This window comes from Lissotriton helveticus, chromosome 9, assembly GCF_964261635.1.
Source record: "Lissotriton helveticus chromosome 9, aLisHel1.1, whole genome shotgun sequence".
NCBI lineage: Eukaryota > Metazoa > Chordata > Amphibia > Caudata > Salamandridae > Lissotriton > Lissotriton helveticus.
In genome coordinates, this window is record NC_136070.1 from 1,242,924,609 (window position 1) to 1,242,938,553 (window position 13,945).

The window sequence follows — 13,945 nt, forward strand, 5'->3', positions numbered from 1 at the left end:
CTTCTGGATACAAATTTGACAGTAATCGTGCATGTAAAGCTTCTTTCCCATGCTCGGTCACTTTTCCGATTCTAACATCTTGTAGAATATTCTTATAATCTTCATCTTTCGCTTGACGCATATTTTCACGCAGTTCAGCATAATTGAAGTTTAACCATATATTAACGTTGCCAATGCTCCCTAGGCACTTCCCGGTATCTTCATGTGTAAGTAGTTTAAACACTGGTTGTCCTTTCACTGGTGTCAGCTGCAGAAGATCACCGAAAACAATGATGTGTTTGCGCCACCAAATAACACATCATACTCTGTTTTAAGAACTTCTTGCATTCTCAAATGCACAAAGGCAAGCATGACATTGGAAACCATGCTTACTTCCTCAATGATAAGAAGTTTCATTTTCCTCAAGACTCTTGAAACTTCACAACAAGCATCTCCAGATAACTTGTGGTATTGTAATTTGTTATCATGCTCCACTGGCAGCATCAGTAGACGATGCAAAGTAATACCTTTAATGTTATGTGCTGCCAGTCCATTTGGAGCGGTGACAACACAAGACAGCGATGACTCAGTTCTTTTCTGCAAATAACATGAAATTGCTTTAATGAGGAAACTTTTTCCAGTTCCTGCTTCTCCACTCACGTACAGTCGGACAGGCTTCAACGACATACATGAGCACTCTTTCTTCTCATGACTTAATCCATGTTCAATTTGGTTGGTAACTTCGTCATATATTTTCCTCTGCTCAACGTTGAGTTGTCTTTCCAAATCTTATAAGTTAACCGCATCCTCCTGAGCATGTGCCATGGCTCTTTCCACTTCAATCATGGCAGTGGCAGCTTCATTTTCGATAACTGGTCCTCCTAGTGGAACCTGACTCAATGAAACAGAACTCTGACTGTCCTGAGAACTGTCTCTAGCAATCTCGGCTGCAATTGTTGCTTCCTGCTCGATTTCCGCATTCAACATTTCTAGATATTTTGGAAAAACAGGACATTCTATGGTGTCCTTGGCTGCATTGAAAGAGTCTTCGTAACAGAGGAAATCTCCAAGCAGTTCCTCTTCTGCACGCCAAGGCTTGAAAAGTTGCAAAAGAGCTAAATAGAAAAACTCTTTTCTTTCAGGAGATTCGCCACTCAATTTTCGATGATTTACCAATTGGCATTTTCTTTGCTTGACCAGACATCCCTCAGTTCCAATTACAGCATACACTCCTTTATCAATATCTTCTTTGATGTTCCTCTTGAATATGTAATTTTGTAGAACCTCATACAGACAAACATTCTCGAGGTGACTGCTTCTATTTGGATAATATGTATCCAACATGTTGGTCTTCAAAATACCTGTACTGTTTGGCTCCTTTTCCGCCAAATACTCAATTTCCCGTACAGGTTTCAGAACTCGATTACGTGTTGCAGCAAGACCAAGACTCGCCCAAATGATACTCCTAGATTTGGCATAGAGACTTGCTGAAGATAACAGGTCAGAACATTCGTAAGCTCCGATTTCTCGATGCGACAACATCTTCAAACTGAAACTGTACAACTTCTTACTGAGGCTCTTTTCATGGGAAATGTCCTCCCACATATCCTTCAATTCTGTCTTTTCTTTTTTTGTGATGTAAGATGTCACATACCGAGCCACAGCCATACAGTTATCAGCCACAAACTGTATATCCATGTTAGCATTCCACATGGACAAAATCACTGGGTTGTAGTCGTTGATGTACTTGGACTCTTCGTTTCTTTTCAAATTGTATGTATTTTTGGGTGATTTCCTCGTCACATTATGTCGCAGCGAAGACATCAAACTGTTCACACTTCCTTTAGAAATCACTGGTCGTGGAAAGCTGAAACGACATTTTGTGTAGAACTTGTCCTTGTTTCTGAATTTACGACGACAGTACTTTCCACAACGATGGCTTTGAAAGCGTAAAACTTGTTCTCTTAGGCTTTTGTCTTCCTTTGTCTTTGGAACAGCACATGTAGAATACTGTTCTATGAAACTCATCACTAAGTCATCCGGATCTGTTCCAAATTTGGGTGCATCTTTGATCCACAGCAACATATGTATATGAGGAGCACCTCTTGCTTGATACTCCTTTCTCCAGAAGAAATCCAACACCTCTCCAAGAGGTGGATTTTTCTTGTTCATGATGAAAGACATCATAGCTTCAAATCTATGATTGAAGTACCTGCATACATTCACTGGATCCAAAGAGCACAGTTCTCCGGGTGTCTTGAATTCGATATTTTCAATGTTTCCATTTGCCTCTCGTAGAAATTCAAGTAAGTCTTCCCAGCCATACTCGGCACAGCTGAGAGTGAGGAACCATGTGGGAGTTCCTAAGTTCCTCAGCATACATTTTAAATCTCCATGTCGACGGTACCAGTACTCATTAGTACCACGCTGACATGCCATGAGATTAATCAGGTGAGAATCCAAAATACTGTCTTGCACATTGACTTTATCCATAAAGTCCCTTGCTGAGATATTTAGCATCTGTATACCACTTGTCAAGATGTGGTTCACTGCATATGACAGTCCAGACAGATCGCTTTCAAACAGTAGATGAAACAAATAGGGAATGCATTGACGAAACCTAGGATCTTCTGCATACAATCGTAAAGTCCGGTATTCAGAAGCAGGAATTTGATCAGGTCGCTCATCATATCTTCCTCCTTGACCTGTTGGAAATAGTTGTGGGAAACACCGAGCTTCCAAACTTTCCTCCCAAACACTAATGGGACTCCCTTTGGCTTGTTTCATTTGAAACAACTCAATAGCATTCCCCATGACTTCCTTGGAATGCAAAGGATGAACACTATAATGTTCATATATTTCTTCATTTTTAGAGGCTTCTACTTTCTCAATTTGTCCAGCACACAAATCGCTGTCCTCTTCTTCACTTACTTCCTCTTCTGCAACATATACATTCTTGTAGTACTTATTGTTTTTCATCAAATACAATGTTGCCTTTTTGACTTTCCTAACATCCACTAAATCTTGCCAGATTTTCTTACTCTTTGTTGGAACCCCATTAACTAAGATAACCAGAGGTTCCTCTTCCACTTTCTCTACTCCAATTGTATTAATGTTTTTCTTCAAATCTAGAGGCAAATAAACAACTCTTCCCTTTAATCCTCTCTGTAAATCTGATGGAGGCAATTTCCCTGTCTTTGGCTCCATTCGTACAATAGCCTGAAAAGGATGGACACTTTGAATCAAAATAGATTCATAAGTGTTTAAATTGTTACAACAATAAGTACACACACGTTGATCCGATCCCAAATCAAAAAATTTTCTACCATCAAGTATGTTGCGAAATCCTTCCATTCACTATTATTTTCCCTTTCACTTTTTGCATATAAATCCACTAACTTAGTCTGATTCTTATAATAAGTGCGTCGACAACACACACAAGTGAAATTAGGCCTCTCACTTGATTTCACCTGAAACGTGGCAATTTCCTTCTGAAAATTATCTGTACTGGAAACCTGTACACTCTCTTCCACATTACCTTCTTCTTCTGGGTCAATTTCAATATTCTTCTCTTTACTTGCAAAGTAACAAAACTCAATTTCTTCATAAATATTCTTCACATCTACTTCAGAACCATGCAAAAGAGCAGTGCATAATTGTTTAAGCATAATTGCTGGACTCTTAGCATAATACAACATTCTAACTAATTTCCTCACTTTATTATGATGCACTGCTAGCATCCTGAAATTATGAAAAACACTCTGGAATACTCTCCTGGAAAGACAAGCCAGTGAATGACCATGCAAACCTGTCACTTCTCTCACTCTGCAAGGATCTAATTCTTGCAACAACTTCATTTTCTGTTTTAAAGTTTTCTTATTAAATGTCCGTACAAAATCACAAAGCAAATTGATGGAATCCTGTCGCACACTGCAAATACTACTACACTTCCAGGTGTACACTGGTCCCTTAGGACGTCTTCCTAAAACCTCATTACCTAACACCTCTTCTGCCTCTGTTGACACAAGTTTTTCTTTTTCAACCGGACAACCATCTTTCACCTCATATGCTCGACCGCTGGTGTCAACTGCATGCACCAAATCATTATCCTGGAAATAACTCTCCTCATTAAAAAATGCCTCACAACTTGAACTATGCATCCATTCTCCTGAAAAAACTTCACAAAAATTACTACGATTAACTGTTCTCTTCCATCTACTATTTGTTTTGAAATCATAAATTACCTTGTTTAGTTTCCTAATTCTATTGATTATCAAAATAAATAACTTTGGCTTAATTTCGAATGCCTGATCAATAATTTTCTCAATGTTTCTCTTTCTCTTGTAAAAAGCCACTTTCTGTTGACGTTTCTTAATATTTTTTAACAAATTGCCAATTATCCTGTGGCGGAACATTCGTCTACGAATGTCCCTAAACTGATTTTTCCTTCTACTACCATGCACAGAGTTATCGCCTGCTCTAGCAGTAACATTTTTGAGTGGCCTTTCCTTTCCATTTAAATTGGCTCTCTTTTTCTGGACTAAAACATGTTCTGTAGTGATACTTTTTTTTCTGGAAATGTTTCTTAGGAAAGATTTCGTTCTCTTACCCGGAGCTTTTTTGGTGACTTGACAAGTTTTTATTGTAGAGGACTGCTGCAAGCATGTAGTAAGCTGCTGTGTTTGACGTTTTGTAGCCTTTCTGCTTCTTTGCTTCGAAGGCATTGTGTAATTTTGAAATGATCTGCAGTTGAATCTGTGCGAAAATATAATAAAAAATGTTATTAACCACTATTACCAAACAGTAAATCAATAACAGTCGTCAAAAAATGAACACACTACTTGTCAATTCTACATACAATAATTTTTAGTGCATTGGCAAATTTAAAACTCACAAATAGTAGCAAAGAAATGGAATGCTTCTACATTTGACCTGTGCTCTTTTATATGTGAATCTGAACTAATTTTATTAGCATATTTCACTATTTTATTAAAGACACTTCACACAAGCTGTTTTTGAAGTTGTATTTAATTTTAAATGAAACGGTTAACATGGTTACTTTTCATTTCCAGTAACTTTTAAAAATAAGCCTTTATAGTTCCATAGGCTCGAGCAGGTCAGCTTCCCACCCTATGTCATACAATTCTGACAAATCGGCATCCTCATCATATTCTTCATCATCCACAGGATTTAAATCATCCAAGGGATCTACTTCCACTGATGTTTCAATGACAAGTTCAATGATAAGATCGAGATCAACAGATTGCTCATTATCACTCATGCTTGATGTTGTCGTTATCTTTAAAGAAAGAGAACAACAATGAGATGTTGCAGAGTAAGAGACAAATCTCAGAGACTATAATAGTAAAATTGTTTAACAAGAGTAACATTTTTCAGATATTATTTAACCATGTCCAGCGATGCTGAGGAGGTGAGGCCTATGTCCAAGTTTTCAGTGAACAGGACTCATCTCTTCTTAACCTTGGATAAGCCTCACCAACTCTGTGTCCCCTGCTCAGACTTAAATGTAAAGGGGCAGATTTATGTTAACTGGCGCATCACCAGGGATGCACCAGTTAACGTGCGCCGCTGCTCTGCCACCCATGATGTGCCGCATTTACAATGTGGAGCACCATTGAGCAAAAACAGCACAGATGCGTCACGCATCTGTGCCGCAAAAGCGGCGCATTGCAGGAATCACGTCGTAAGCGCGACATGTCTACTGCAATGCACAGGGGCAAGCCACACATTGCATGGTGCATCACTCCTTATGCCTGTTTCAAACAGGCATAAGGATTTCGTTCAGCAATGCCATAAAGCTGACTCAGTGAAATCTTCTAAATTTCACTGTGTTAGTTTTACAGGGCTTTCATGCAAATGAATGCCCACCCTGCAACAAAACGCCCACATGAAACCTGACGCAGGTTTCATGTGGCACAGGACTTTACACCGTGACACATCTGCCTCAGTTGTAAATATGTCGCAACATAGTGCATCTTTTGCGCCGCCGCTGCATCACAAAAGTGACGCACAGTGGCGCAAAAGAGGCACACGGCCATCATAAATCTGCCCCTAACATTTTAAATGATTGGTTCAGGATGCCGATAAGGTGTGGCCTATCCAGGGGTTTGTTTGAGGTGAGGCCTACTCAGGGTTACAGATGAAATTTAGGCTTGTTGAAGAGTACAGAGGAGATAGTACATGTGCAGGCCTACCAATGAAGTGAGTCATGTCCACTGCACTCTTGAACAAAGGCCAGACCTCCTCTGTCTCCCTGGACAGGCCTAAACCTCATCTGCACAATGTGATTCGTAATGTTAGGAAACACAGGTGATGTAATTGAAAAACGTGCAAATATTTATGCTCAATTCACAATCACATCACCTGTGTTTCCTCAGCTTAGGTATCTCATTGTGCAGATGTAGTCTAGCATATCCAAGAGTACGCAGAAGATGAGGACTGTATGCAACAGAGCAATGTACATTACTCACCTCCCTTGACACTTACAGAAGCCTCAGTTTCTCCATGCCTCCTACACAGTTCTAAATGTATATCATTATCATCATAGTGACTATGAAACTCTTGCAGAACATATTGTGAAACCTTAATGACTTCAAGAAACGTGTTTTTAAACCGGCAAACAAGGAAAATTATTCTCACATATTCATGGTGGAAAGTAAAATATTTATTTAAAGAAGCAGACACCATTATGACCTTCTCATAAATGTGAAAAGCATTTCTTTTTTAAAAAAAACGATTTTCTGGTCATAATTTGAAAACACAACACAGCTCCTATGTAGAAGCACACCCTGTCAGTACTTAAATTTGCCAAGCACACATGGGGTCGTATTTACAAGGACCTTGCACCACGGGGAAATGACTTAAATTAAAATGGGGAAAATAACATCAAAGTGACTCAAAGGCCTTGTAAATATGCCCCAAGCAGCCTATGAAACTCTAGCAGTACATATCAAGAAACCTAATTGACTTCAAGAAACGTTTTTAAACACATCAAGTAAACCAATTATTCACCCACATTCATGGGGAAGTGACTTAAAATGCCCTAACACACATGAAAGCGTATTTTTAAGGCCCTTGCACCATTTTTTGCGTCACTTTTAACATGGCTATGTAACTCAAAGAAACAAAATCTAAATTTGCCAAGCACACATGGGGGCGTATTTACAAGGACCTTGCACCACGGGGAAATGACTTAAATTAAAATCGGGAAATTAACGTCAAAGTGACTCAAAGGCCTTGTAAATATGCCCCAAGCAGCCTATGAAACTCTAGCAGTACATATCAAGAAACCTAATTGACTTCAAGAAACGTTTTTAAACACATCAAGTAAACCAATTATTCACCCACATTCATGGGGAAGTGACTTAAAATGCCCTAACACACATGAAAGCGTATTTTTAAGGCCCTTGCACCATTTTTGCGTCACTTTTAACATGGCTATGTAACTCAAAGAAACAAAATCTAAATTTGCCAAGCACACATGGGGGCGTATTTACAAGGACCTTGCACTATGGGGAAATGACTTAAATTAAAATGGGGAAAATAACATCAAAGTGACTCAAAGGCCTTGTAAATATGCCCCAAGCAGCCTATGAAACTCTAGCAGTACATATCAAGAAACCTAATTGACTTCAAGAAACGTTTTTAAACACATCAAGTAAACCAATTATTCACCCACATTCATGGGGAAGTGACTTAAAATGCCCTAACACACTTGAAAGCGTATTTTTAAGGCCCTTGCACCATTTTTGCGTCACTTTTAACATGGCTATGTAACTCAAAGAAACAAAATCTATTTGTAAAACACTTGACACAAAGCAACATTTTAAATACACAACTTTCTTCATAATTTTATCCCTAAAGCATACTATTCTCTATCTAAATTAAATGAATCTTTTATCACCTTAGCAAATACTTTTTGAGTTTTAAAACAGTCTCAGACACACACCAATTTTTCTTTAGCAGAGCAAAGGGTATGCACTCCAGAGGCTGCAACCAACAATGGCACAGAAATGCTGTAAATCATCACACATAAGGAGCACCTTCCTGCACAAAAACAATAACAAGAGGCATTTTTCTCATTCTATGTGTGCTGCACAATGCAGCACACACAGAAAGAGCAAGCGATGAGGAGAATTGTAAACATTTCTCCTTGTTACACCTTTTCTGGGGAGGCGTACGTTTTTGGTGCTGCAACAAGTTTACATGATGTTGTAAATCTGGGACAGTGTCAAGATCCATGGGTGTTGAGTGGGAGCACCCTCAGCAATGCCCATGGGACACATCCTTGACGCAGTGTAAGCATCGCAGCGCTTTGCGTTGCCTTGCCTTACTCCATATCTATGAGGCCATGCAAAGCCGTGCAGGATTGCTTTGCGTCGCCTCATAGATATGATTGAGAGGCCTGCGCCTCTAGATCATCATAAAAATTGATGCTCTGGCAGCGCAGGCCTCTTGTAAATAAGGCCTCTAGTTCTCAATCTGACCATCTTCTGAGTGTGAGAATGCAGCCACAGTGTTCTCAGCAGACGCCTTGCTTGGCGCCTCTCTCGATCACCAGATCCATTACCATGACATACAGCACACACTCAGACACCCTCAGACCTAGTCTCGGTCATCCACAATGGTATTAGTAGGGTCTCTATTACACAAATGGGATACACCCTACATTTAGAAAGTGTTTGATAAATGTTAAGTGTAATTTGTATTGTGTTACTTTGGGTGTAAATCTATTGCACTTGTTCCATTGCCTGCCTTGGACATTTTTAAACAAGATAACTACAGGACTGATTATGATGGCGGACGGACTTCAGTCCGTCCGTCATCGTATCGGGGATTGGAACCGCCGACCTACAAGGTGGCAGTCCCAAAGGGCTAATTATAATGCGACCGCCACCGTGGCAGTCGCATTGACCATGTTTTGTATTGCGGTGGGTGTTGCACCTGCCACAATACAAAACAGAGACCTCACACATATCACTGCACTACGTGGCAGCCTCCATGCGGTGGTGCAGGGATATGTAGGGGGGCACCATAGGTGTCCCCGAGGTCCCGTGCCTGTGGGCCAGGGGAGAAAGGGCCTGCTATGGGCCCCCAATGTCCCTCTCCGCCAGCTTTTCCATGGCGGGTTACCTGCCATGGGAAGGCTGGCGAGTAAGGGACATCGTAATCCATACGGCGGTGAATGTTATGGAACGGCCAGCATTGTAGGGACTATGAGCCCCTCCAATGTGCCGTGGTGGTTGGACTTTCTGACCGCCACACAGCCACCCGCCATCAAAATGTGGTGGGAAGTAAACTTGATTAAAATGGCGGGCAACCGCCACCGACAGCCTGTCGGTGGTGGACTCCCCGCTAGGGTAATCAGTCCCTTCTTTCTACTAATGGTGTCCTTGTTCTGCACTTAGAACAGACCACTTCCACCTTGGGCATAGATGAATGAATGGAAGGGCGGCTGTTGACGCGTGCACTTCAGCCTGAAGATAGCCCAGGACCAGCCAAGTTCTTCCACGTCAGCACAAGCATCAATGCATAAAGGACAAAGGAAGGGGCGCTACAGCCAGAAAACCAAGAGGGTGCAGGAATCATGAGGTTTAAAGTTAAAACAGAGCATTGGAGAAGAGTTACGACGTCTCATGATTAAAATAGGGTCGCCGAATGTCATTCGTGCTCTTCAAAACCCCCAGACAATGCTGCTCACAAAAGAAGCCATTCATGTGGGTCACTACAAAACGGTTGTGTACACAATGTTCAAAAGGCTGATTTGAAAGAAACAGCGAATAATTCTTACATAATGGCTACATTGATGGGGGAGGCTGCTTGCTGCTCGCAGTTTTTTAGATTGTATAACTCAGCATTTTGTGATTAGTGCCGGTGGAATAAATGAACTGCACAACATTGACAATGTGCAAACGCCAGGCTCCTAACTTTCTGCAACATAAATCTTGTTGTCCTAAATCTGCTTTTTGTGTACCCCGGTGGATTGCAAAAGTATATGCTATATGTTTTGTGTGCATATATGTTGCATGTTCTTGTATTATTTGCTTTTGTTTGTGTTAATGTCTGGGAAACTTAGTGGCCACTTCAGCAGAAAATGTTGGCCCTTTTTACCCGTACTCCAAATGCACCACCACAACCTTCCCACACCCTTACCACACCTTTACCACATCCGTACCACACCCGTACCACACCTTTACCACACCTTTACAACATCCGTACCACACCCGGACCACACCCGCACCACACCTTTACCACATCCGTACCACACCCGTACCACACCTTTACAACATCCGTACCACACCCGGACCACACCCGCACCACACCTTTACCACACCTTTACCACATCCGTACCACACCCGTACCACACCTTTACCACACCTTTACAACATCCGTACCACACCCGGACCACACCCGCACCACACCTTTACCACACCTTTACCACATCCGTACCACACCCGTACCACACCTTTACCACACCTTTACAACATCCGTACCACACCCGGAGCACACCCGTAGCACTCTCCTGCTGAATGGGCATGATACACTTCTTTTCAGTGGCGGCTCGCAGTGGGAGTACTGCAGAATGGTAGGGTGGGGGAGGGATACGGAGGGGGGTAGTGGAGTCGGACATACGACGTCCATGAGTAAAGTAAGTACATAAATAAATACAACTATTTACCTTGCACTCGCTGCATCGCCGAGTTAGCCGAGAGCCGCTACTGCTTCTTTTTTGTATGACACATCTTTCACAATCCCATGACTACAGTGACATAACATTAATGAACGCAAAGCCACAATGAAAATTGTTCCAACACCACCGCGAGTATAGGTGAGAAAGACAAGCATTACATAAAGTGGTCGTGTGTGCCTCAAAAGAGCATGTTGTTACCAGCTCAGCCCCAACACTGATTAACTTTTCCACTGAGCTGGTGAAACCTTCTGGACTCAACATATGCTGTGTTACAGCACTCATATGGGAACACTGACACTGAACCATGGACTGTACACCAGACCCCAGGACATAACACTCAGTTCTGGTGGCTCAGTGTACTAATGCAGCCACTGCAGGGCCCCTGTGTTCGACCTCATGGTCACAGGTTCAAATCCCAGCGGGTCCACTCAGCCTTTCATCCATTTGAGGTCGATAAAATGAGTACCATTGAGTTGGATAACAATAAACATCTGTTATTCAGGGCCAGGACACCTTCGAGTAATCGTGCGCTTTACAAATACACCTGTTATGTATGTTATTTCAACAGAACAGGCGGAAACACTTCTTTCATCCCCTCGGCTGTCACTTCCCTTCTTTAAAAGTACCTTTACTAATAATCATTAAATGTTTATTAAACACGTAGTATGCTTTTTGATATTTTGTGTGAGAACTGCATGAACACTATTGAGACAACAGGGGATATCTACAGCCACTACAATGGCATTACACATTAAAAAGTAATTGCCAACACATGTGATCACAATAATTTACTAGTGGCCAGGGCACTTGTCCCCACCCCGCCCAACCTCCTCCTTTTTGCTTTGAATCATGGGAACAGTTACAAGTGGATGCCAGGGTCAAACATGTGCCCCCTAGAGGTGAAAGGCTGCAGACAACGTGACAATTTGTGTTGAGGGAACATCTTTTTCATCAATGCATTACCTAATATAATACAAGATTTTATTGTTAGTACATACATGATCGTTTTAATTAGCCTTTATTTCGAGAACCTTTTTTTTTACTTGATTTTTTTTAACTCTTCGTGTCATAGTAGCTGGCAATAAACTTGCGCTTATTTACTTTTGCCTTCCTCCACACCCCTCTCTGGTCAAACAGTCTTCTATTTTGTTCCTGTGTATTTTCTATTTTTTGCCCATCAGGTATAAAAATCATGCGGCACTTTCCAATACAGATTTTCAATATCAATGTGCCGTTGCGCTCTACACATTTGTCTCCACAATTGTTCACAGTGCCCAGCTTAATTCTTCACTTCTGTTTCAATATGTTGAATATTTTCTCTTTATTTATTTTTTGCTTTTAACCAACTGATTGATTGTACACTGTCAATAAGTAATTCACGACGGAATTCAGTAAGAAAAGAAAGACCCGAAAGCGAGCCTAGTCTCCGAGCTACAAAGCTGACTGTATAATATAAAATAAATATATATGTAGGTGGCTTGTTCTAAGGACAGCAGAGGAAAAGGCATGCCAAAAATACCGGAAAACTCTCCGAAGGAAAAAGCTACATTTCTGAGGACAGCAGAGGAAGAGAAAGGCCCAAATTCCGAAAAATCGTCCAGAAGAAAGAGCTAAATTGTAAAAGCAGATACAATTCCCACAAATTATATAAACAAAAGGGTCAACACAAATGCCAAAAGAGACGCACAACACACGTTAAAATAGTGCACCGTTTTGCTTATATTTCCATGTATTGGCAGTCATCATAAACGTTCTTTGCATTGCTCGGGTACAGCACAATTAGCCTGTGTATTCGAACTTTGCACAATTAGCCTGTGTAGTCAAACTTTGCACAATTACACTGTGTAGTAGAACTTTGCACAATTATCATGTCTAGTCGAAATGTGCACCATTAGCCTGTGTGGTCAAACTTTGCACAATTATCCTGTGTGGTCAAACTTTGCACAATTATTCTGTGTAGTGGAACTTTAAACAATGAATTAGCATGTGCAGTCGAACTTTGTTCAATTAGCCTGTGTGGTCGAGATTTACACAATTAGGCTGTGTAGTCCAACTTTGCACAATTTGCCTGTGTACTCATACTTTGCACACTTATCCTATGTAGTCGAACTTTTCACAATGAATTAGCCTGTGTAGTCGAACTTTGCACAATTAGCCTGTGTAGTCGAACTTTGCACACTTATCCTATGTAGTCGAACTTTTCACAATTAATTAGCCTGTGTAGTCGAACTTTGCACAATTAGCCTGTGTAGTCGAACTTTGCACACTTAGCCTGTGTAGTCGAACTTTGCACACTTATCCTATGTAGTCGAACTTTTCACAATTAATTAGCCTGTGTGGTCGAACTTTGCACCAGTACCCTGTGTAGTCAAGTTTGCACAATTAGCCTGTGTAGTCCGACTTTGCACACTTATCCCTGTGCAGTCGAACTTTGCAGTGCATCTTCGCACTCCAGAGAGGGGGTGTTCTCCTGTCACTGAGTTCCTGGGTGGCATTTCTCTCATTCCCTGTGCTACTTGCAGCTTTCCTTGGCGATGGTTTGCCTGAAGCTTTCAGAAACGCACAGTCCCATGAGAGCATTTATTTGTGAGCTCAGAACCCAACAGAAACGTCTTCTGTTTAGCACAGGAAAGCAGAGGTGTATAGATTTGATTAACCCGGATATGATCAGATTAGGCTGTCACAAATCTGACACTTCAATCACTGTCCAAGGGGACATGGAGTCACTTACTGTCACTGCGGCCTCCCCCCTCGCGCCATTTCCATTTTAAATGGCCCTCTCAGCGGCAGCGCGCGGCAGTCTGGGACCTTCAAATCCTATTAGGAAATGACGAACAGTTGCCGCAAGAAAGCAGGTATCCCCCGGTGGGCATTGAGAGATGTTTTGACATAATTGGATTTAGTGAGCAGATGTCATTATTGTTAAACAGTTGCCCACTTGATCTTTTCAAGTTGTTTGCCCTAATTACTAAAATTAGCAGTTTTGTGCAGTGCAAAGGTCGCCTTGTTAATACAATGACTCAGATTTTCACGAGCTCATTTTCAACGATTTAGCTTTCCAGTGGCAGTTTTCAAACACCCGTGCACCATTTTAGACCAATAATAAAACATAAAAAAACCAAGAAAATATGAACAAGAAAAAACAATGAAAAAAAATCTGATAACTGGTTTGTATCTATATACCCCGCAAAAGTTTGAATATAACATACATTTTATGTAGGGTAGGGTGTGTAGTTTGGATATGTTAAAATGTAT